This window comes from Meles meles, chromosome 2 (genome assembly GCF_922984935.1).
Source record: "Meles meles chromosome 2, mMelMel3.1 paternal haplotype, whole genome shotgun sequence".
Taxonomy (NCBI): domain Eukaryota; kingdom Metazoa; phylum Chordata; class Mammalia; order Carnivora; family Mustelidae; genus Meles; species Meles meles.
Genome location: NC_060067.1, coordinates 191218292 through 191241179, shown reverse-complemented (window position 1 = coordinate 191241179; position 22888 = coordinate 191218292).

The following is a 22888-nucleotide window of genomic DNA, read 5'->3' as shown; positions in this document are numbered from 1 at the left end:
ATGACAAAGATGATGAGATGTCACTCTTTTAAGTTACATTGTGTGGCAAGGGTAAGGGATTTTGTAAATATAATTAGAGTCCTTAATGAGCTGATTTTTAGTTTGCTAAAGGAAGACTATCCTGTTTGGGCCAAGTCTAATCAGGGAGCTCCTTGAAAGAGCATCTAGAAGTCAGAGACTTGCAACAACAGAGAACCTCTCCTCTCATTCCTGGCTTTGAAAGAACAGACCAGCATGATTCCATGGCTGCCGGAGAGTGACTCTGACAGAGCTCTGGATTCTTTTCTAGTCCAGCTCCCAAATGTGAGCCCTGTCTGGTTGGCTGCTCTATTTCAACCTTGGACCCTGATCAGACAACCCATCAAAACCTCACCTGGACTTCTAACACACAGAAACTGAGAGATGATAAATGGGTGTTGGTTTAAGCTATTAAATTTGTGGTATTAGTATAAGACCTAATCTCATCCTTTTTCTCCTTCCCCAGAGATGATATGGAGCTTTGCTAAGATGAAGAGAAATACAAATTGAAACAATGAGATGCCATTTCTCACTCTTCACACTGACCAAAATTAAAACACCTGACAACTCCAAACGTTGGGAGTCATAGGAGGTTCATACATGGAAATAGAAACGGAAATGAAAATTGGTACAACCATTTCAGAGGGAGGTTTTACATAATGCCTATGGGGCCTAGCAATCCATTTTTACTGTGAATACTTAAATACTTTGTTTTTGTACTTTAAAAAATACTTTTTATACCCAAAAATACTTTTACTGCATATACTTTACATAAGTTTGGTATGTATTATCCACAAACAGTATTTGGTATACTTGTTTGTTTTAAAATTTTCCTAAAATATTGCAAATTGATTTTTTAAATTCAGTATTAGGTTGTCAAGGTTGATCTATTTTTAATACATGGATTACCTTTTTTAATTTAAAAAAAAATTATTTATTTGAGAAAGGAGGGGGGAAGGGTGGGGGGGGCAGAGAGAATCCCAAGCAGTGAGGAGCCCGACTCGAGGCTCAGTCTCACGACCCTGAGATCACAACCCAGTCAAAACCTAGAGTCGGATGCTCAACTCACTGAGTCACCCAGGTGCACCTCGATTATTCTTTTTAAGGCAGTAAAAAATATTCCATTACATTACAATACCACAGTCTCTCTATTCCCCAAACTGTACTGAGGTGAACATACCTGTATTCATTTTGAAGATGGCTTCTCTAGGGAATATATGTAGAAGTGCCTTGGGCATTACAAAATTTCTCTCTGAGATGGCTGTGCCATTTTCATTCTCACTTCCAGTATACAAAACTTCTTACTACCTTAACATGTGAGGTGGTGAGGGATTTTAATTTTTGTCAGTTCAATGGGCATGAAATGGCATCTCGTGGTGGTAGTTTGTATTTCCCTTTATTTATAGTTAGGCTGAAATAGTCAAAACATCGACTCATGTGATTTTGGTCATTCTGGTTTCTTCTGTGCTGAATGTCTTTGCCCTGTTCATGTCTTTCGCCCATTTTCTTGTCGGATAGTTATTATTTTCCTTGTTGACTTGTAGGACATATTTATATATTCTGGCTCTCAATCTTTCTCCAGTTAAATGCACTACAGATGGCTTATTCTAGTTAGTTCTTTCAAAAAATGTATTTGTAGTGAATTTTGGTTTTCCTCACTGCAAAGTGCAGATTAAACCTGTAAGACACGGATAATTGAGAGAATGCGCATGGAAGTTCCTGCTCCAGTACCAGGTATAGTTTTTCAGTGGTGAGCTTCCCTCATCTCCCTTTTAAAGGACTTCTGGATCTGGTGATGGAGCAGCAGCCAAGAGAAGGGGGATTAGATGGAGGTCTTAGTGAGTCTCAGTGTTACCATTTGCTGGCCCTGGAATGTTGGACCCTGCTGCTTTATGCTCTCTAAACCTATTTGCTCATTTGTAAAATAGAGATCAACATGCTTGCTTTCTAGAGTGACTTGCTTTCTAGAGTGACTGCAAGACTGAGGCTCTAGCTTGCACAGTGCTTAGAGCACAGTGAGCCCTCAAAGCAACAGTAACTTCTTTTATTACCGTCATCACTGTTAGGGAAGATGAGAGTTGCATGGAAATAACAAACATGGACCAGAAAATGACAAAGTCTCCCTATAAAAGATGGCACTAGCTAACTGCTGTCGGAATGCAGCAGTGAAGGAGAGATTATATCTAGTCAGGGTTTGATGGAGATGCAAGGAAGGCTTCACAGAAGAAAGGTCGTTAAAACACAGCTTGTTAGAAGGGAGGGCGCAATAGAAACAAGTAGTTACAACCTGAGGAGAAAGGAATTTTTGCCAGTAAAACAAAAGAAAATGTGGGGATATTAAACAAAACAGACACAATTCCTAGTATGCTAGCTATATGGAAGTGTGGGATGGTGGGAGAGTGCGTTGTGAGCAATATGGAAAGGAATGGTAAGACCAGATCATGGAAGTTCCTGAATGGCTTAAAACTTTGAAGTCTGATAGGATAAAAGAGCATTTAGTCTTTGAAAATATCAAAGTACCTTTGTACTAACTAGTATCCCACGCACTGGAAAGGACCCTCTCTGTGCAGCCATGAAGTGCTTTTGGCTGTGGAATAATCACATTTGTCAAACAGGGGTCAGTGACTGAGTTGCCCAGGGGTGGGAATGGGGAAGACAGGGGTTGTGCATGTGACCAGTGTAAAGGAACCCAACAGGTAGGTCAGGATAAAGGAGCACTATGGGATTCAGCCTGAAGGTGGTTAATTACTCCCACCCCATGCTAGGGATCAGCAATCTCCCTTAGATGGGATCAGTTCCTAAATATGGCTCAGACAAGGCAAAGTACATAGCCTTCTCCTAGGCATTCTTTGTGGGTTCAGATAACAGTTTCAGCCACATTTTAAAATATTTGGATGAAATACATTTCCTTCAGAAAGTTTTGTTTTGGATAGACTGTGCACCACTTATTGTCCACCTAAATCTTGGAATTTTGGTTGTACCCACATATATTGGATTTATAATTATTTTTATTTCCTTCTAGATTTTGTTTTTACAATTTACTATCACATGATCATTAACCTGAAAAGATGGTTTGGTCTTACTTATATGACAAATGTAAGGAGTCAAACTCAAAGAAGCAGAGAGTGGAGTGGTTGTTGCTGGGCATGGGGTGGGGGTGGGGAGATGGTAAGAGAGAGAAAGGTATTAGTCAAAAGGTACAATGTTTCAGTTATACAAGATGAATAAATCTTAGAGATCCACTCCACAGCTGATAGCCTATACTCAACAGTACTGTATCGTGTATTTAAAAATTTGCAAAGAAAGCAGATACTATATGAAGTGTTTTTTTATCACAAAAGTTAGTAATAATATGTAAAGAGGGTAGGAGAAAATTTGAAGAGACGATAAGTACATTTATGGCACAGATTATGATGATGACTTTATGGTATATATTTATCTCCCAACACATCAAGTTATATACATTAAATATGTACAGATTTTGCATGTCAGTCATATCTTAATAAGGTGGTTGATATTCCGTTGGTCCCATATTATTGTTTTCTTAACAACTGAACATTCTAACACTTATTTACTTACTCATAAGAGAATCTTCAAAAGGTAAGTGGATACAGCTGCAAAACTCTAGACTTCCAAATTATGAATTTGAGGTTAGAAGTGTTCCTATTTTTTAAGCAAGTTCTAGGCTTCAGCATGGTGAATGTTTTTTCTCAACAAAAAATGGTGAGTAATTCTGTTAACAAACCAGAAATGAATCACACCACAAAAAATTTCCATCCCTGAGCCTGGAGACACGGATTATTAAAAAAAAAAAAAAAATCCAGGGGCACCTGGGTGGCTCAGTGGGTTAAGCCTCTGCCTTCGGCTCAGGTCATGATCTCAGGGTCCTGGGATGGAGCCCCACATCAGCTCTCTGCTCCGCAGGGAGCCTGCTTCCCCCTCTCTCTGCCTGCCTCTCTGCCTACTTGTGATCTCTCTCTCTGTGTCAAATAAATAAATAAAATCTTTTTAAAAAAAATCCAAAGCCATTTCTTTTTTTTTTTAAGATTTTATTTATTTATTTGACACAGAGAAAGAGATCACAAGTAGGCAGAGAGGCAGGCAGAGAGAGAGGGAAGCAGGCTCCCTGCGGAGCAGAGAGCCCGATGCGGGGCTCCATCCCAGGACCCTGAGATCATGACCTGAGCAGAAGGCAGAGGCTCAACCCACTGAGCCACGCAGGCACCCCCAAAGCCATTTCTAAAGGAAAAGTGGAGGGCGTTTACCATGAACTTATCATGCTGCTCTCCTTCTGGGTCCAAAATGATTCTGCTGGAGTTGACTTCCTACTGGTCCCCAATGGAGAGAAAATAATCTTTGTGGGACCAGCAATTTGTCCTCATTGTCTACCTCATTCTGTAGCATCTAGCAAGGAGTATGTAAATAGCAACTGTATTCACCCTTGTCTCTTTTTTGTTTTTTGTTTTGGAGAACTGTTTCTTAAGTATTTCAATCTTTCTTCTCATCCTAATGTAATGGTAGGAAGCATGGCAAGATTTTTGAAATGGGGTTATTGTAATGAAAGTTTATTTATGTTGGACTTTATAAACATGATGATTCATTAATCAGAACACCCATCCTTGTTTAAGACAGAAAATTAAAGAAGTATGAGGCCTTAGAATTGATAGTTAGCTTTTAAATCTTCACTTCAAAGGGCTTCCTAGGGGCACTTGGGTGCCCCTAGCCTTAACCACATAAAATCAGTTAAGTGGCAGACTTGATTTCAGCTCAGGTCATGATCTCAGCACTCAGTGTGGAGTCTGCTGCAGATTCTCTCTCTCTCCCCTTCGGCCCCTCCCTCTGCTCTCTAAATAAATAAATATATAAATAAAATCTTTAAACATAAATAAAATTAGAAAAATTATCTCTATTCTACGAAAAGGAAAATGGGTCTCTGAGAAGTTCCTTGGCGTTTAAGAATACAGATGTGCTGGTGGTTCTAATAAGAGACCAGCCTTGTGACTCTTCATCCTCTGTATTTGTTGTCTGTCAAATCATGACTCATAAACGGCACTTGACATGCTTATTTTTATCATCAAGAGAGTTCTGTCTTTGTTAATAAATTGAGGAAGATATTCCTATCAATTTGCTGTAATTTTCCCCAAGTAGTGGCTCCAGATGGCACGTTAGTGACCAGAACACAGGGTATTAAGTGTTTTTAGGATATAATGCCATCTAATAATACTTTCTTCTAGATAACATGGCCGACCTTTTTCTTCCTAATACCATCTAATTAACCAAGAAGGGAACTGCCAGTAGGAAGATTCCCATTTTGCCTTCAGAATTGGGGCTTTTTTATATAGACTTCTGCACCTGCAAAGCTTGGGCAGAAACACAGCTCACACTAGTGAGCAATTTGGCCTTGTTGGTAAATAAAACATATACCCCTCTAATCAGTTTCATTTAAAATTAAACACAAATCGTGTTCCATTACCTTGAAAGGCACTGTTTTGGCAAGGTAGCTTCATAACCTGAGTCGCTGGTATTCTATGGGACAGGACAGTTCCAAGTGGCTCAAAGTAAACATGTAGACCTGGACAATTTCCTCTCAGGTTTTGCTTTGTGTTTTGTGTTTTATTCCTTTGGTCCAAGTCCTAAGAATTCAGTGGAACAAGAAGTCGGTTTAAAAAGTAAGTCGCTGTGCAGATATGATATATAGGCCTTTCCCTGATGTCTTCCACTAAAAGTTACGGAAATGGAAGAGCTGAGTTGCGAAAAGTCTTCTTAGGTTGGCTTATGAAAACTTCCCTAATCCTTTCTCTCATTTCTATGAAATTCAATGGTCTTTACATCCTGCCCTTAAAGAAGCCTACTGATTATGACCAAAAAGGACGAGGAACCCACTGCTCTCTCATAGTCTCCCATCTTTGGCCATAGGCAGCACTGTCTCACGGCTGGCAGAGGGAGCTCGTGACAGATGGGATGTTCATAACCACTCTTGGAAGATGACTTGGCTGTGTTTGGACCCTGTTTTCAGTTTCTTGGCTACTTATTTTGGTGGAAGATATTAGGACTTACTTGGGCCCAAGAGCATCGTGTGAATACACAGGGCATGTGTTGTAGCGGCTTGAGTCTGTGACCGAGGATAAGAACGTTGATAGATGTTGCCCTTTCTCCACTCTGGGGGGAGATGAAACAAAACAAACATAAAATGTAGTTTAAACTTAGTCCAACCTAAACAATAAAATAATCCTTTCCGGAAAAAAGAAATTCTCACTTGGATAAAAATGTTCTGTCTGTCAGATTACTCCCTCTCTGCCTTCTCTGTAAGACAGTGTAATTGGTGTAGAGGGAGCTATGGTCTGGCCACACAACCTCTTGGGTTTGGAGGGGTGAGGGGTCCTCTGGTCTTGGGTTGAATTTGGAGTATCACCTGGCAACGCCTGTTGGCCTCTAGAATGATGCTGATCAGCTCCTTCCAGGCCTGCAGTTGTAGGCTGATGAACTCATGGGTCCTTCTTTTGGGCCACGATTCTGGGCAGGGCCAGTCAACTATCACAGAAAATCTTAGCTTCTCATTTCTCACTGCCTCCTGGCTCCTGGGTCTCTGTTCTGTCCTCCGTGTGGTCACCTGGCCAGGCCATCCACCCTTAGCAGAGGATCTCTTCTGTGGGTCACATTGCCTTATCCTACTAGGCCCATGGCAGGTCTACGGGCTTTAACAGTGTCCTTGTCTTACGGGAAGGAGAGTAGCCTGGGAAGCTATACTTAGGGCATTTCTCTATCTGACCACATTGCACTCCCAAGGTTCTTTGGATAGACTGTTCCCTGTTTGGTACGCGGCTGCTTATGAGGTGTCCTCTTTCCTGAGACCCAGACAAGCAGCAAGATAAGAGCCAATGTACTCAACTTATATAACACATTTCAGAGGAAAGAATCAGGGCACCTTTATCTGACTATCTGACTCTTGTCTTTCCTGTCCTCTGCATAAAAGGCAGGTCTCTCTGCTCCTCTTCTGCCCCGTTCGGCCCTTACATAAAACTCTAAAGAAAAAGATAAATGAATTTAGCTAATCCTTTCTTGTGGCAAAGCCTCGCCTGAACGGTCTTTGTTTTGCTTCATTTATGCTACATTTCTAATGTTTTTTTTACAGCTCTGAATGTTTTGCTTCATTTAAACTAAACCACAGTTGAAATGACAGCAACTGAACATTAGCTGTCATTTTGCTGTTGTTAGTTTTGTTTTGTGTTCCTTTTATAGAAATCTTAATCTCCCTCCCTCAGGCAGATGGGTTCCTGGAGTGTCCTGGGACCAAGGCCATGTACTAGGAAACCAAGAAGTAAAAAAAAAAAGTACACACATAATTATCAAATTATTTCCCCCATTACATTTCAGCTGTCCCAAATCTTCACTGAAAGTTAGCAAAACAGGCATAACTTCTGATGCTGTTCTCTGAATGCAAAAACCAAGCTTTACGTAAATAGATTTCGAACTGGCCCTGCCTGGCTCCAAAGCCCACGCTCTTTCCCACTGCCTCTGCTGAAGAGCTGGAAGGTTAGCTATATAGATCAAGAGTCAAGAAAGGCGTTCAAGAGAGTGGCCAAGCCAATGGCGTCATCCACACGGACTCAACGTCAGGGACAGCGCAGAGACCTATGTGGCTCCCATCTCCACTGTGCGAGGTGGGCTGGGGTTTCTGACAGTTCAAGTAAACACTTGGCCACTCAGTAGAAGAAAAGACCCAGTACATCTGGTTGCGTGTTTACTAATACAAACAGAATCAACAGATGATTTCGTTAACATGGGACAGTTTTTGTGGTACATTCTTTGAATTCTTAATGTCATCTGGGAAACTCGGAAGTTGTTCCATAATCTCGTGGAGAAAGACCAGATCCTGCCATTCTGGCTCCCACATCCCACATCTACCAAGTGGCCACTCCTTGGGCAAATTTCCTATGATTTGAGTTCAGAGCATTTAAAGCTTAATGAGCTATTATCTTGAGAGCTCCAGGATTCATTTCAAGCCTGCTTTATTTCAGCTTATAATCTCGTGGTGTCGAGATTCCTGTGTAAATTTTATTTTGCTTCTGCTTTCATTGGTTTTATAAAGAGTGTTCACAGATGGACAGGTTGGCTGGAAGAAGAATGAGCTCCCACCCATGGGCAGTGTGAGAAGGGCACCCTGTGTGGGTGTGTTCTGGGGGTAGGGGCAAGAAGTGGGGTGGGGGAAGGTATATTAGAACCTGAGCAGAGTGGGAAGGAAATCCTTAGGGAAGGGCAGCCTGGCATGGAGTTTTGGAGCCCAGACTAAGTCAGGAGGGGTCTGTGCAGCAGGGTGGTGGCCTGGGGGGAATGAGAGCCCTCAGAGCATCGGGATGAGGTCCACGGAGGAAGCAGAGGTGGCAGCCAAACCTAGAAGTGTTGGAGCTGAGGCATGCTGAGGGAAGCTTCCAGACGCAGAGCGCAGAGTGGCAGCAGCAAAGACGGTTCGTGTATTGGGGAATTGATGAAATAGGTAGATACAGTAAGGGTAATGGGAGATAGAGATCTCCCTGCCAGAGAGGGGGAGAAAACAAAATGGAACAAGGAGTGTCAGACTGGAATTGACAGTATCAGTGTGACCAGTTTTCCAGTAAATAGAGAGGAAGATAAAGACATATAAATAGATGAAAGATCACACACAGGTGTGCACGCACTGACTCTGTCCACTGGGCGGTGTGATGTCCTAACAGCAGTGAACGAAACCCCCGGCCCTCACACCCGTTTTTCTCAATATCATTCTACAGAAAAGGAACCAGTTTCCTTGGAGAACTCGCTGATCCCAGGGCTGGGGCAAGGGAGGTAGAAGATGAGACAGAAAATTCTTTGTGTGTGCATTAAACTGAGAAAGTACTCAGAGAATGCCGGGGTTACGTCCGAAGAACACGGGCCCATCGTGCAAGGGCTCCTCCTGGCCAAGTCTGGCAAAACTGGTGCTTTGAAACAAATAATATTACCAGTAAAGTATAACCCATTGAATAAAATGGAAAACTCTGAGTCTACCGATATAAACAAATGAATACATTGCAAATCTGATGAGACCTGGGATGTTTCTCTGAAAAGTGCCTGCGCACAATATACGTACTGATTGCAAAGAAAGAAAGAGGAACCTCACACTGGAGAAGTCTGGAAGTCAGTACGTCAGTGGAGTGATCACAGGGAGTGTCGCCAACAACAGGACACACTGAACTAACGTGCCACCACTCTCGGGCGATGAGAAGAACACAGCATCACATCTGTCACGTTCCTGCCAAACACGCATGGCCTGAAGCTAATCACGAGGGAACAACAGGTTGAGGCACATTCTACAAAATAACCAGATGTACTATCTTCAAGTCCCAAGGCCACGAAAGTTAAGAAAGTCTGAGGAACAGTTCCAGAGTGAAGGAGCCCAGGGTCGGACAACTAAGCCCAACGTGGGGTTTGGAACGGGATCCGCTTGCTGTAAAGGACATTAGTGGGAGCGCAATAGTGAAAGAGCGTCTGAGCATCAGATGGCAATTATGTGTCAGTGTTAGTGGGCTGTTCTCGGGGGTTGGGCTAGGATTCTATAGGAGAACGCCCTTGTTCGTAGGAAATGCTCACTGAGGTATTCTGCCCTTGTTTGCAGGAACTCACACTGAAATATTCTGCAGTTATGAGGTATCAGGTTAGCAATTTACTCAACGATTCAGAAAAAAAGATCTTTTTTTCTGTACTATTTCTCTTAAAAATAAAGAGAAATAGTTTAACAATTTGAGTATAATTATATAATATATAACAATATATATAATATATTATACATAACATAACAATAACATATATTATATAATATGCAATAATATATATTATATATAACTTATAATATATAATTATGTATTATAATGCATGGCATATAAATCATAAATAATATATAATATACAATAACAATTATGTCATATTATATATTACAATTATATAATATTATATAACATATTACCCTATAGTATATATTATAATAAATTATAATGAATATGTAAGTAAATTAAAACAGAAGATATTTAATGTAAACTTTAGACGCAGGCTTGAGCACATTTAGTTCTATAACAATCACATATGATTAGACAAAGCTGTCCAAATGTGCTAGTCTAATTTGAAGCAGGAAAATACAGCTAGTATAAAACTCTGGGTAGAGTTTCTCTGAATTATTATTAATATCATTATCATTGTCACTTTTTAAAAAAAGATTTATTTAGAGGCGCCTGGGTGGCTCAGTGGGTTAAAGCCTCTGCCTTCGGCTCAGGTCATGATGCCAGGGTCCTGGGATCGAGCCCTGCATCCGGCTCTCTGCTCGGCGGGGAGCCTGCTTCCCCCTCTCTCTCTGCCTGTCTCTCTGCCTTCTTGTGATCTCTGTCTGTCAAATAATTAAACAAAATCTTTAAAAAAAAAAGATTTATTTATTAGAGAGAGAGAAAGAAACTGAGAGCAAGGGGAGGGCAGAGAGAGAGAGAATCCTCAAGCAGACTCCCTGCTGAATGTACAGCCCGACACAGGGCTCGATTCCAAGACTGAGATCATGACTTGAACTGAAATCAAGAGTCAGATGCTTAACCAACTAAGCTACCCGGGCACCCGGTCATTGTTACTTTTAAATTTAAAGTAACTGCAAATGAATGAAAAAGTTATAAGAGCAGTGAAAAGAAATTCCATAAGCCTTTAAACTTCACCTAAATTCAATGTGTGATAACATTTTATAGGATTTGATTTTTCATCTCTTTTTTTCTGAACCTTCTAAGTTGCCAATGTCATGCCCCTTTCCACTTAAACGTTTCTGCTTCTGTCTCCTAAGAACAAGGATGCTCTTATATAACCACAGTGATATAACCACAATGATCAAATTCAGGAAATGTAGCACTGATACAATATTAAGTCTGTATTTTCATTTTATCCATTATCCCAATGATTTCCTTTACTTCCTAGTGCAGAGTCCAATCCATGTTCATAAAACACATCTAGTTGTCATGTCGCTTTCATCTGGAACAATTCCTCCGATTTTCTTTTCCTTTCATAGTACTGAGAGTTGTTTTGTAAAATACTTCTCCAGGGCGGAATAATGTTTTTGTCTGGATCACTTTTTCTTCTTCCCCCTCTCCTTTTCTGTGCCAGTTTTCCCATGTGTTACAGAAATTTCTTCTTTTTCTGCCCTCTTGAGTTCCACCAAATCCCAGACACACACACACTTGTTCAGATGTGTGCACTGTTCACATTGTAAACTTCTGATTTTTTTTTTCCACTTTGCTGGTTGAACCATGGATCAATACCTGAAGAATTTCAATCATTTAGACTTACAGAATGGATTAGTTAGGAAGAAATGAATTCACAGTTGGAGTGACCTATTTATTACCGTGGACTAATCATGTAGAATAACTTTACACCGCAAAATACAAATCACGGGCTTGCAAACCATCACATCTGCCACGTGAGCCTGGCATTAATTACCAACTGTATCCTAACACTCCAGTGAAACTCTCAATGTGGAGGATGAAGATATGGTCTCTGTTCTGCCTAGGTCCTCCTTTGCTGTGCTGGCTGGATGCTGAGCCCTCATGCTGGTTCCTTCCCTTAACAGTAGCACACCTTTGGATCACAGGGAGACTTACTAGTACATGGACTGAGAAGGCAGAGAACTAATTGTTAAGAGAAGAGACCAAGCGAACTGAGAGCAAGGGGTTATTAAGTGTGCTTCACTTCGGGAAAGGTGGAGCGGGATGGGACACAAAGCATGGGTAGAAGGATTATGCTAAATATAGAAACAGCGCTACATGAAATGCACCGGGGAATATAATGTGCTAATTATGTAACAAAACAGTCACTTCAGAGAGCAGTATTAGAACCTCTGGTTTCCCACAGTCACAGTATTTTCCATCCCTGCCAGTCCAGGAAGCGTTCAGCTTAGATACCGTGAACATGGTAATGTACAATGAGATAATACCGGGAATATGTGTCCAGCTGGAGCACTGCTGCCCTAATCGTATGTATATTTCTGCTAGATAGTTTTGATAATTATTTATGTAAAAGTCAAACAGTATTAATGTACATATCTTAGAACAAACTACCCCCTCCCCAAATAAAAGGTTGTGTATAAATGTTTAAACAAGCATTTAATTCATTAACATTACTTATGAATTTTTTAAAAAGTACTCTCCTAAGAGTAATGGTACTTTGCTTTCATCTGCTGCAGAAGTCAAAGAGGAGACTTAATGGATCCCAGCTGGGCCGGCCTCATGTTAACTTCCAAGCCCGTGCTGCCACCTGGTGGTCTCTGAGGGCCTCCATCTTGTAGGGAAATGAGTTTGGTATTTCCTGCTGCCTGCTGGACATTACACTGTCCACCTGCAACTCCTTGGTGTCTGACTGTAGACGCCTAATCCTACTTTCCTAGTCTTGCTACTGTTTCTAACACTTGGCGCAATGCCTGACATATATAGTGCCTGCCGTAGCAACACCTGTTTGTTAAATGAATGAATGTCAACCAAACTAGGAAATGTGCCGCCATTTTGAATTCTCTTTTTGCTCCCCGTTTATGGCCCAAACTCTTTACCTCTTGCTACACCTCAGTTCAGATCTTTATAGCTTCATGTCTGGACTAATTCTCTCTTACACGTCTCTTCCTCCACCTGAAATCTCCCCTCCTGTACTTGCTGCCACTGTCAGACTTTTCTTGAATGCCAGTAGTTCTGCTTTCTGTAGCAGATACAGAAGAAGGTAGTTAAGTGTGACCCACTTTAGAGTCAGTAAATCCAGGTATGGATTCCAACTTCATCACTTATAAACTATTGGGATTACGTACAATAATCTTCTTAAGCCCCACTTTCTTCATCTGTAAAATGGGAATAATAATCACTCATTTCAGGTATATACATAGATGCTTATGAAGGAGGGAGAGCAAGAATATTATTTTTAGATTGCTTCCATTTGGATCATTGGTGAAGACAGAAGAATATTATTATTATTATCTTTGTTTGTTTGTTTTGGGCTGGGGTGGGGTAGGTAGGGTGAGAGGGAGAGAGAGAACCCCAAGCAGACCCATGCTCAGAATGGGGGCTTGATCTCATGATCCTGAGATCACGCCGGAGCTGAAATCAAGAGTCAGGCGCTTAACTGACTGAGCCACCCAGGTGCCCTAAACAATACCTTTTAAGGGGAGAATTGTGCTCTTGTTTAGAAAATATCTTGATGTGTCTTTGGGTCCAAAAGGCAAAACTGCTTTTTTCACTCCTTCCCTCACCAAGTCTAGATCTGAATTCAAAAGAATTGATTTTCTCTGCTTAGTGAAGTTTTGAAACCAAGAATCTATAGTCAGTCAGGAAAAGGGACATAAGGTTGAGGAGGTTGAAGTTTGGAGGGAGGTGGGACTGAGGGGAAGACATCTTTGTAGAGAATAAGCAAAGGCATTAGAAGTAAAATATTCAACACTCAATTTTAGAGTGTTTTCTACTCTGTTCTGCACCTAACACCCATTTTCCCCCTAACTTTCAGGACAAAGAGGGCAGAGGAGCATCAACATATACATGGGTAGCTGGGAGGGGGTGACCAAGAGTCAGGGAGAGGGAGTCTGGGTGAGGAGGCAGGAGAATGTAACGCCCATCACCCACTCTCACGCACACACAGTTGGAGAGCCTCCAAAATATTACAGAATGTGTTGGATTCTGCACATTATGAGGGATGGAAACTCAAGGCAAAGGAAATAAACACAGAGAAACCTGAAGGGCTTGGGACCTGTGTGTCAGCTTGTCAGTCAAGCTTGTGAGTCCATTTTACAGATCTGAAAAGATGCCCAGGAGTGTTGACCGTTTCCTCAAGGTTGTACAAAGGGGCAAAGCTGTGGGTTTTGTATTTGCTTCCCCTTCTGAAAACCAGTGCCAGTCTCTCTCTCATTCCTTTTCTTTCTTTTTGTTCTTAGTGATTCTTTGTAAAATATTTTAAGATACAGAAAAATGATAGTATTATAATACTGGCTATGACAATTAAGGAAATGTCAATATTTTGCTGTATTTGCTTCAGCAATCTTTTCACCTTCTTAAAAGAAAGAAAACATCCACGGTATAGTCAGAACACCATCCAGGTCTTTCCTTTCCTTCCAGAGTTACAGGCTCTGGAAGTCTGAACAGATCATTTCCGTATATGTTTTCCTTTGTGCTTTTCTCATATACGGATGTAACAACATGTGTCAAAAAATGACTCCTGCACAATGCGAGGTCTTGCTACCATCATGTTAGGAAGGCCAAGAGGAGCCCCTGATGAGGGCAGGTGGCAGTGGCTGAGAGTATTAAATCAGGGGCCCAGTGACTGTATGGATTGTCCAAACTAGCCTTTAGGTTTAAAAATTACAGGGACGCCTGTGGGGCTCAGTTGGTTAAATGCCTGCCTCCGGTTCAGATCATGGTCCTGGGATTGGGCCCCACATTGCACTGGGCTTCCTGCTCAGCAGGGAACCTGCTTCTCCCGCTCTCTCTGCTGCCCCCCCCCAACCGCTTGAGCTCTCTCTTTCTCTCTCTCTCTCTGCCAAATAAATCAATAAAACCTTTTTTAAAAAATCAAACCTTAAAAAGTTGTTATTTGTATTTGTGCAGTCTGTTTTCCCACTCAATAGTGTTGAATGCATCATGTTGATACGTATTTGTAATTTACTCAAATGAACTGTCTCATGTCACTCCATCTTTTTTTTTTAAGATTTTATTTATTTATTTATTTGACACAGAGAGAGAGATCACAAGTAGGCAGAGAGGCAGGCAGAGAGAGAGGAGGAAGCAGGCTCCCCGCTGAGCAGAGAGCCCAATGTGGGGCTCGATCCCAGGACCCTGAGATCACGACCTGAGCTGAAGGCAGAGGCTTAACCCACTGAGCCACCCAGGTGCCCCACATGGCACTCCATCTTAACTGTGTCTGTTTCTGCTTTTAAAATTATTATTCTTATTACAAATAGTATTGTTATGAACATCTCTGGTCAGGCTTCTGAGGCAGGGTTCCTGCTGACATTTTTGGACTGGACGATTCTTTACTGTAGAGCAGCCTGCCAAAGGTAGGGTGCTTAGCCTCTGCGCACTAGAGGCCAGGAGCCCTTCCTTCCCCCGACACTCCTCCCCCTGCAGGGTGACAACCAAAAATATCTCCAGCATTGCCAGATGTCCCCTGGGGGGAAATCTCTCTAGGTGAGAACCAGCATTCTAGAGTGTACGTTCCGAGTGGAATTACTGGAATGTCAAGTGTGCATATCTCCAGCTTATTTTTGTTTACCACGATACCATTCTCTAAAGTTGTACCAATTTTACTTCCTCCCACTGGAAAGGGTGCTTACTGCCCAACATCATCAACAACGCCTCACATTAACTTACCCACTGTGGTAAGTCTTACTGCTTTAATTACTAGCTGAATTGCTGACGCCTAGGGCGGTTGAATATTTCATGTTTATTGACCATTTGGGTCTCTTTCTCTGTGAACTCCAACACATATATTTTGCCCACTCATATTCAGTTATTTGACTTTTTCTTCTTCAATTGGTCAGACTTAAAAAATAATCACTAGATACAGAAACAAATCCACCCAACCATTCATTCATTCTACAAGTATCTGTTGAGCATGTACTGTGGACCCCAAACCATTCTAGGTGATAGGAATAGAGCAGTGAGTCAAACAAAAAACATTTCTATTTTCACGGAGCTCGTGTTCTTGCAGGGAGAAACAAGAAGTAAAAGAAACAAGTGAACTGTAGAGCATATTGGAAAGTATTGCCTTCTGCAGGGAATAATAATGTAAGAAAAAGACAGGGAATGTCAAGGTGGGGAGGTCACAATTTTAAATAGGGTAGCCAGTTAAGACTTCATTGAGGAGATGACATTTTAACACAGCTGAGGAAGGGATTTGCAATTACTTTAATCTGATGTTGGTTATTAGGCTACACGTAGCTTTTCTAGGAATACAGCTCTGCTTTTCATTTTTGAGCATCTCTTTTTTAAGACTTTATTTTATTTGAGAGAGAGAGAGAGAGAGCATGAGTGGGAGGGAGGGTGGAGAGGGGGAGGAGCAGAGGGAGAGAGACCAGCACACTCCCCGCTGAGCAGGGAGCCTGACATGGGGACCTATCTCAGGACCCTGAGGTCATGACCAGAGCTGAAGTCAGACACTCAACCAACAGAACCACCCAGGCGCCTCACTTTTGAACATCTTTGTCACCAGAAAGTGTAAATTTAAATATTTTCTTCTACAGTTTAGGCTTTTGACAAGGGTCTGAAGAAATTCTTTCTCACCTGATGTTGTAAAGATGTTCTCCGATGTTTTCTGAAAATTTCATGATTTTGCTTTACACCTACAAATCTTCAATCCATCTAGAATGTTTTTACGGCTGGGATACAGTAGGAATCTCATTTATTTATTTATTTATTTATTTATTTATTTATTTATTTTTAATATTTTCTTTATTTATTTGACAGAGAAACAGTAAGAGGGGAACACAAGCAGGGGGAGTGGGAGAGGGAGAAGTAGGCTCCCTGCTTAACAGGGATCCCAATGCGGGCTCAATCCCAGGACCCTGAGATCATGACCTGAGCCGAAGGCAGATGCTTAACTGACTGGGCCATCCAGGCGCCCCTAGTTTATTTTCCTCTGTATGACTAGCATCATTTATTCAATGCTGTATTCTTTCCCAGTTAACTTATATAATGCCCCCTCTGTTATTACAGACATTTACAGAGGGGATGTTATACTTCTGTTTCCCTGCTCTCTTTTTTCTGTTTTGTTGGTCTGGTGTTCATTCCCATGACAATATGACAGTTTTAATAAACTGAGGTATTATAGTTAATTCACATATTTGTGGTATGAATTTCCTATTCTGCTGATTTCTCTTCTAAGTCTTGTTTGTTCTCAGTTCTTTATTCTTTCACGTGAGTTTTTGTCTCACCAAATTCTATATAATAACCAAACAAAAATACTCCTGTTCAAATTTTGATGGAAATTTCACCGAAATCATGAAGTGCTATTTGCTTAATATAAGGAGACTCATGGTTTATAAGATAATATATCTTTAATGACATTCATTTTGGTTTTATTTTATGGCATTTTAAAAACATAATTTTCTTCATTAAAAAATCATCTGCAATTCTTTGTTAGATGTATTCTTCTCTACCGTCAAGTTTTGTTCCTAATTATAAACCATCTCTCTGTTTTGAGTTACATTTTTTTTTAAAGATTTTATTTATTTATTCGACAGAGAGAGATCACAAGCAGATAGAGAGGCAGGCAGAGAGAGAGAGAGAGAAGCAGGCTCCCTGCTGAGCAGAGAGCCTGATGCGGGACTCGATCCCAGGACCCTGAGATCATGACCTGAGCCGAAGGCAGCAGCTTAACCCACTGAGACACCCAGGCGCCCCTTGAGTTACATTTCTTAATTGCATGCTGCGGATGTTTTATAATGCTATTGGGGTCTGTGTGTTTTGTTTCTGTCATAACTGGTGAACTCATAAACTCTAATAGATTTTCAGTATCACCACTTGGAATTTCTAGGTAGCTAAATATAGGTGTTTGATAATAGCTTTGTTTCAATCTTTGTCCTTTTTGTTATTTTTATTGTCTTATTGTGGCAACAAAGTAGAGTAAAATGTTGATCAAGAATTTTATCAACAACAATTTGACCCCTAAATTTAGAGCAAATAATTTTAAAATTTTGCCATGGAGTTGGAGGTTTGTTGCAGGTTTTCACTGATACATGCTTTAACAAGTTAAAGAAGAGTCCTCTATTCTTGACTTGCTAAATGCTGTATTACAAACAGGCGCTGAAGTTTATTTAGCACAGTGATTTTCTGGAATCTATTAATTTTCTTCATATTCACAACTGTGATGAATTTTACATTTTCTAAGGGTATGTTATCATGCTTTCCTAAGAAAACTTCTTGGTGGACGCCTGGGTGGTTCAGTGGGTTAAGCCTCTGCCTTCAGCTCAGGTCATGATCTCAGGGTGATCTCTCTCTGGCAAATAAATAAAATCTTTAAAAAAAAAAGAAAGAAAGAAAACTTCTTGATTCTGATGGGTTTCTAAAAGTACCATGTTGGTGACACAATTTATTTGCATCTATATTCAAAAGTGAGTGTTATCCAATAATTTTCCTATCTTCAGTGTTCTTGTCCAGTTTGGTATTAAGGTTGTTTCTGTCTCTTCCTCTTTTTTCTACTCGATGCCATAGTTTATAAAATACTAAGATTTATATATTTTTTTAAAAACTTAAAATGGAACTCACCTATTAAACAGGGATGATGTTTTTGACTTTTTTCTATAAACAGTTTTATAAGTTAGGATTTTCTAGAAAACAGCCCATTTTGTCTCTACCGTCACATTTATTTTCCATAAAGTTGGTCATGGTATTTTCTTATGCCTTTTAAAAACTTGCTATTGCATTGACAATTATGCCCCCTTTTTCATTAAAAATAATTTTTATCGGACTTTTTTTCATTAGTCTTCCTCAAGTTTGTATTTCATTAATCTTTTTTAAAATAACAAGATTTTGAAGTATCTTTTCTATTTTTTTTTGTTTCTTGAATTTCTTACTTGCTTGATTTTTCTCTTTGTATTTACTCCATGAGATAATTTAATATAAGCTACAATTGTGGGAAGAAATTCAGAACAAGCTATTGTATAGCAGTACTGTTCCACGGGACGCGTGTAATGATGGAAAACCTCTAGAACGCGTGTCATCTGAGCCGGTAGCCACCTGCCACAGGGGGCTATTGAGCCCTTGAACTCGGGTTGATCAACTGAGGTACTAAAGTTGGAAGCTTATTTAATTTAAATTCACTTCAGTTCAAAAGTTAAAACTCTAAAAATTACTCTTTTCTTACAATTCTCTTATGCAAATGGGACAATATTTTTTTTACTGTTAGGTTCCTACAAGGTGAGAAATTTATCAACCTAATGAATTGTTCCTTTTATCATTTCTAGTGAATATCTTTATCTCTCTATTCTTCTCATCCTTGCTGTCTGTGGGTGCCTTTGAGTAGATTTTTTTTTTCCTGGTCCAACTTATATGTCATGGCTCTTCAGAGGGGCTTTGGTTACAACCCTTCCTTGCATAGGCCCAAGTCGTAGCTCCAACCCTCACTCAAGGATTAGACTCAACTCCCTACACTAACTGGCCTGACCTCCCAGCAGAGTGCCGGGATTAGTATTCAACCTTCATTTCTAGACCTGATTCTAATTCAGTTATGCCTTTTTAAAAATATATTTGTTAAGATATAGTCTTTTGAATCAACGTATCCTAGGCCAAGGACTTTGCCTGCTTTGTCCACTGCCGTATTCCAAAGCCTGGATGAGAACTTGGCACAGAGGAACAGTTCAGTAAATATTTGTCAAAAGAAAGACTAAATGAATTAACCCCACCCTCCAATATGGTGTAGGCATTCTAGAGGGGAGGGACATTCCTACATGTTTATAGTGGGATCCTTTTTAGACTTCTAGTTACCACTAAGCTCGAAGCAGACACACTGCCTATAAAAAATAGGGGTGCTGGGGCTCCTGGGTGGCTCAGTGGGTTAAGCCTCTGCCTTCAGCTCAGGTCATAATCTCAGGGTCCTGGGATCGAACCCCGCGTTGGGCTCTGCTCAGCAAGGAGCCTGCTTCCTCCTCTCTCTGCCTGCCTCTCTGCCTACTTGTGGTCTCTCTCTGTGTGTCAAATAAATAATTAAAAATCTTAAAAAAAATAGGGGTGCATTCATTCTACCAGATCATGTACTGAGTGACATCCAGAAAAAGCCTAATTTAACTGTCGCCAATCCTGTTACCGAAACCCAGACTCCTTCCTTTCCCCCTTTGTCTCCCATTTCTAGCATATTCTTCCTGGCTCCAGCCTCTTCCCTCAACATTACAACAAACACCCCACCTCCAGCTCCTGTGGAAACCTGACTCTGAAACCCTTCGTCCTTCTATCTACTACTCACTCAGCCACAAATCCTGCTCCTACTCCCATGCAACATGCCTACAAAGCATCTGCCTGAATCCAAGCATCTTGAGGACTTGGTTTTGCTCACTGCTATGCCCCGAAGCCCAGGGGAGTGTGTGGCAAGGGGAGGAGCTCAGGACATGCATGTTGAATAAAATAAAAAATAAATGAATTTGGGGCGCCTGGGTGGCTCAGTGGGTTAAGCCGCTGCCTTCGGCTCAGGTCATGATCTCAGGGTCCTGGGATCGAGTCCCGCATCGGGTTCTCTGCTCAGCAGGGAGCCTGCTTCCCTCTCTCTCTCTCTCTCTGCCTGCCTCTCTGTCTACTTGTGATCTCTCTCTGTCAAATAAATAAAATAAAAAATCTTTAAAAAAAATAAATAAATGAATTTAAGCATGACTAACTCTAAAATATCATCTGGTATCAACAGTCAACGTGCAATTAGAAGCTTCTGCCTTAAAGTAAAACAAAAATAGTAGAAATAGGTAACTGGAAGCCCAGCTGTACAATTTTAAGTGGTTTTTAAACGTTTTCCAATATGTGATGATGTTTTAATCTCCCAGGCCGTGCCACAGTTTCCAACAGAAAACAAAGTAACAAAGTAACAGACAAAGGCTAAGAAAACTAAAATTCTCTGATAAAGGAACAAAAATATCAGGAAAAGACTCTGTTGTAAAATTTAGACACAGCGTTAAAAATAATTTCGTTTTAATCCCCAGGCCCAGTTTCCAATTAAAAATAAACAAAGCCCAAAAGTGTGTGTGTATGTATGTACGTGTGTGTATGTATGTATGTGTGTGTGTGTGTGTGTGTGTATATACACACACACAAAAATGGTTTTTTTTACAGAAATCTTCTACCACGTTTTTGGACCTAAAGTAGGGAAGGGGGGGAAAGAGGAAAGGAGGACCTTTTGTTTGGATTTTGTTTAAAGTTCCCTAGCCTCAGTTTCTAAACAAATAAGCAGAGTTTTCAAATAAAGTAAGCCACAAAATAGCAGCCCAAAGCCCTAAGGCAAAATTTTGCTAAATGCTTTTTAAAAATAATCTACCAAGCTCAGTTTCCAATTAAAACAAACAATCAGAAGAACATACAAATAAAACTGATTTTTTTTTCTTAAAGAGGCTTCCCCCTACATTTTCTGAAACCCCCCAAAAGTTCTTAAAGAACACATTTTTTTTTTTAATGAAGAAGTCTTCTTTTAAAAAAATAAAAACCTACTTTCTACTCCGTCAGAAGCCCAATTACAAAGAGCTAACATTGGTGGGCTAAGTAGGCTTCCCTCTCCTCTGTCAGCTTTGAAATCAAGGAACGTGTGAGCATTTGGCAGGGCCTAAGGGCTTCTCAGAGCTGAGATCTACACGGAAGCTGGTGCGCAGTCTTCTAAGGTCTAACTTCCCAGGGGAGACTTTTGAAAGGCAGCTCCAGGGGGGCCTGGGTGGCTCAGTGGATTAAGCCACTGCCTTGGGCTCAGGTCATGATCTCAGGGTCCTGGGATCGAGCCCCGCACCGGGCTCTCTGCTCCGCGGGGAGCCTGCTTCCTCCTCTCTCTCTGCCTGCCTCTCTGCCTACTTGTGATCTCTCTCTCTGTCAAATAAATAAATAAATAATTTAAAAAAAAGATATTTGAAAGGCAGCTCCAAAGGTAGCAGACGGCCCTCCCCAGCCCTCCCCGCAGAGCCATATTTCATAATCCCCAAGGAGGAGAAAGTATCCTGAGAGTGACAACGGGGATTTGAAGAAAATATTAGAGTTTTTGGAATCTCTTCATAGTGTTCTATGCTTCAGGGCCCTCCAAAATGATCTGCGTTTGACTGAAAAATAAATTTTAAAAAATACCTTGTCTAGAACTAATTCTCAGAATATTGTGGTCTTGCGGGCATTCCCATTGGGAGATGACTAGGTAAACAGGGTAAGTAAATTTCGATGTTTTTTAGTGGAATAGTTGAAAAGTGTCTTATTACTAGGGGTGAGGGATGTGCTTAAAATATCTTCGATGGGGCGCCTGGGTGGCTCAGTGGGTTAAGCCTCTGCCTTCGGCTCAGGTCATGATCTCAGGGTCCTCGGATCAAGCCGCGCATCGGGCTCTCTGGTCAGCAGGGGGCCTGCTTCCCCCTCTCTCTGCCTGCCTCTCTGCCTACTTGTGATATCTCTGTGAAATAAATAAATAAAATCTTAAAAAGAAAATATCTTTGATGACCCCATGGCAATGGACACCAAACAGTTAAACAATCATAAGATAACTCTGCTCTGAAAATAGCAGCCCCTTGCACAGCAACTCTCCACTCTCCCAGGAGTCTCTAGGGTTCTACAGAGAGCTGTCCCTCCTGTGTCCCTTGTCCATCCTGCATTTCTGACTCCCGGGAAGCATTTGCTGATGCCTAGCAACCTTCCTTCCAGCCTCAGCTGAGGCAGGAGGATCCCCTCTGTGCTAGCTAGAACAGCAGGGGTAAATTTGGAAACTTGTTCATGCCTTTATCTTTCCTGAGCCTTGACCTCTCTCCTCTCCCCCTTCCTTTGGGGATTCAGAAAACTGCTTGTCACAGTTCATTTTTTATTAAAAAGACAAAGCTTAAAAAAAATGTCTTAGGGGGTGATTGGGTGGCTCAGTGCGTTAAGCCTCTGCCTTCAGCTCAGGTCATGATCTCAGGGTCCTGGGATGGAGCCCCACATTGGGCTCTCTGCTCAGCAGGGAGCCTGCTTCCTCCTCTCTCTCTGCCTGACTCTCTGCCTACTTGTGATCTCTCTCTGTCAAATAAATAAATAAAATCTTTAAAATAAAAATGTCTTAGTATTCTATTAGCTTTTCCAGCTAGAACTCTTCCTAGGGAAAAAGATGTTGGAAATCCATTCCCAGCTCCCAAAACACAGGATCAGAGGGAGACAAAAAAAAAAAAAAAAAAAAGTTT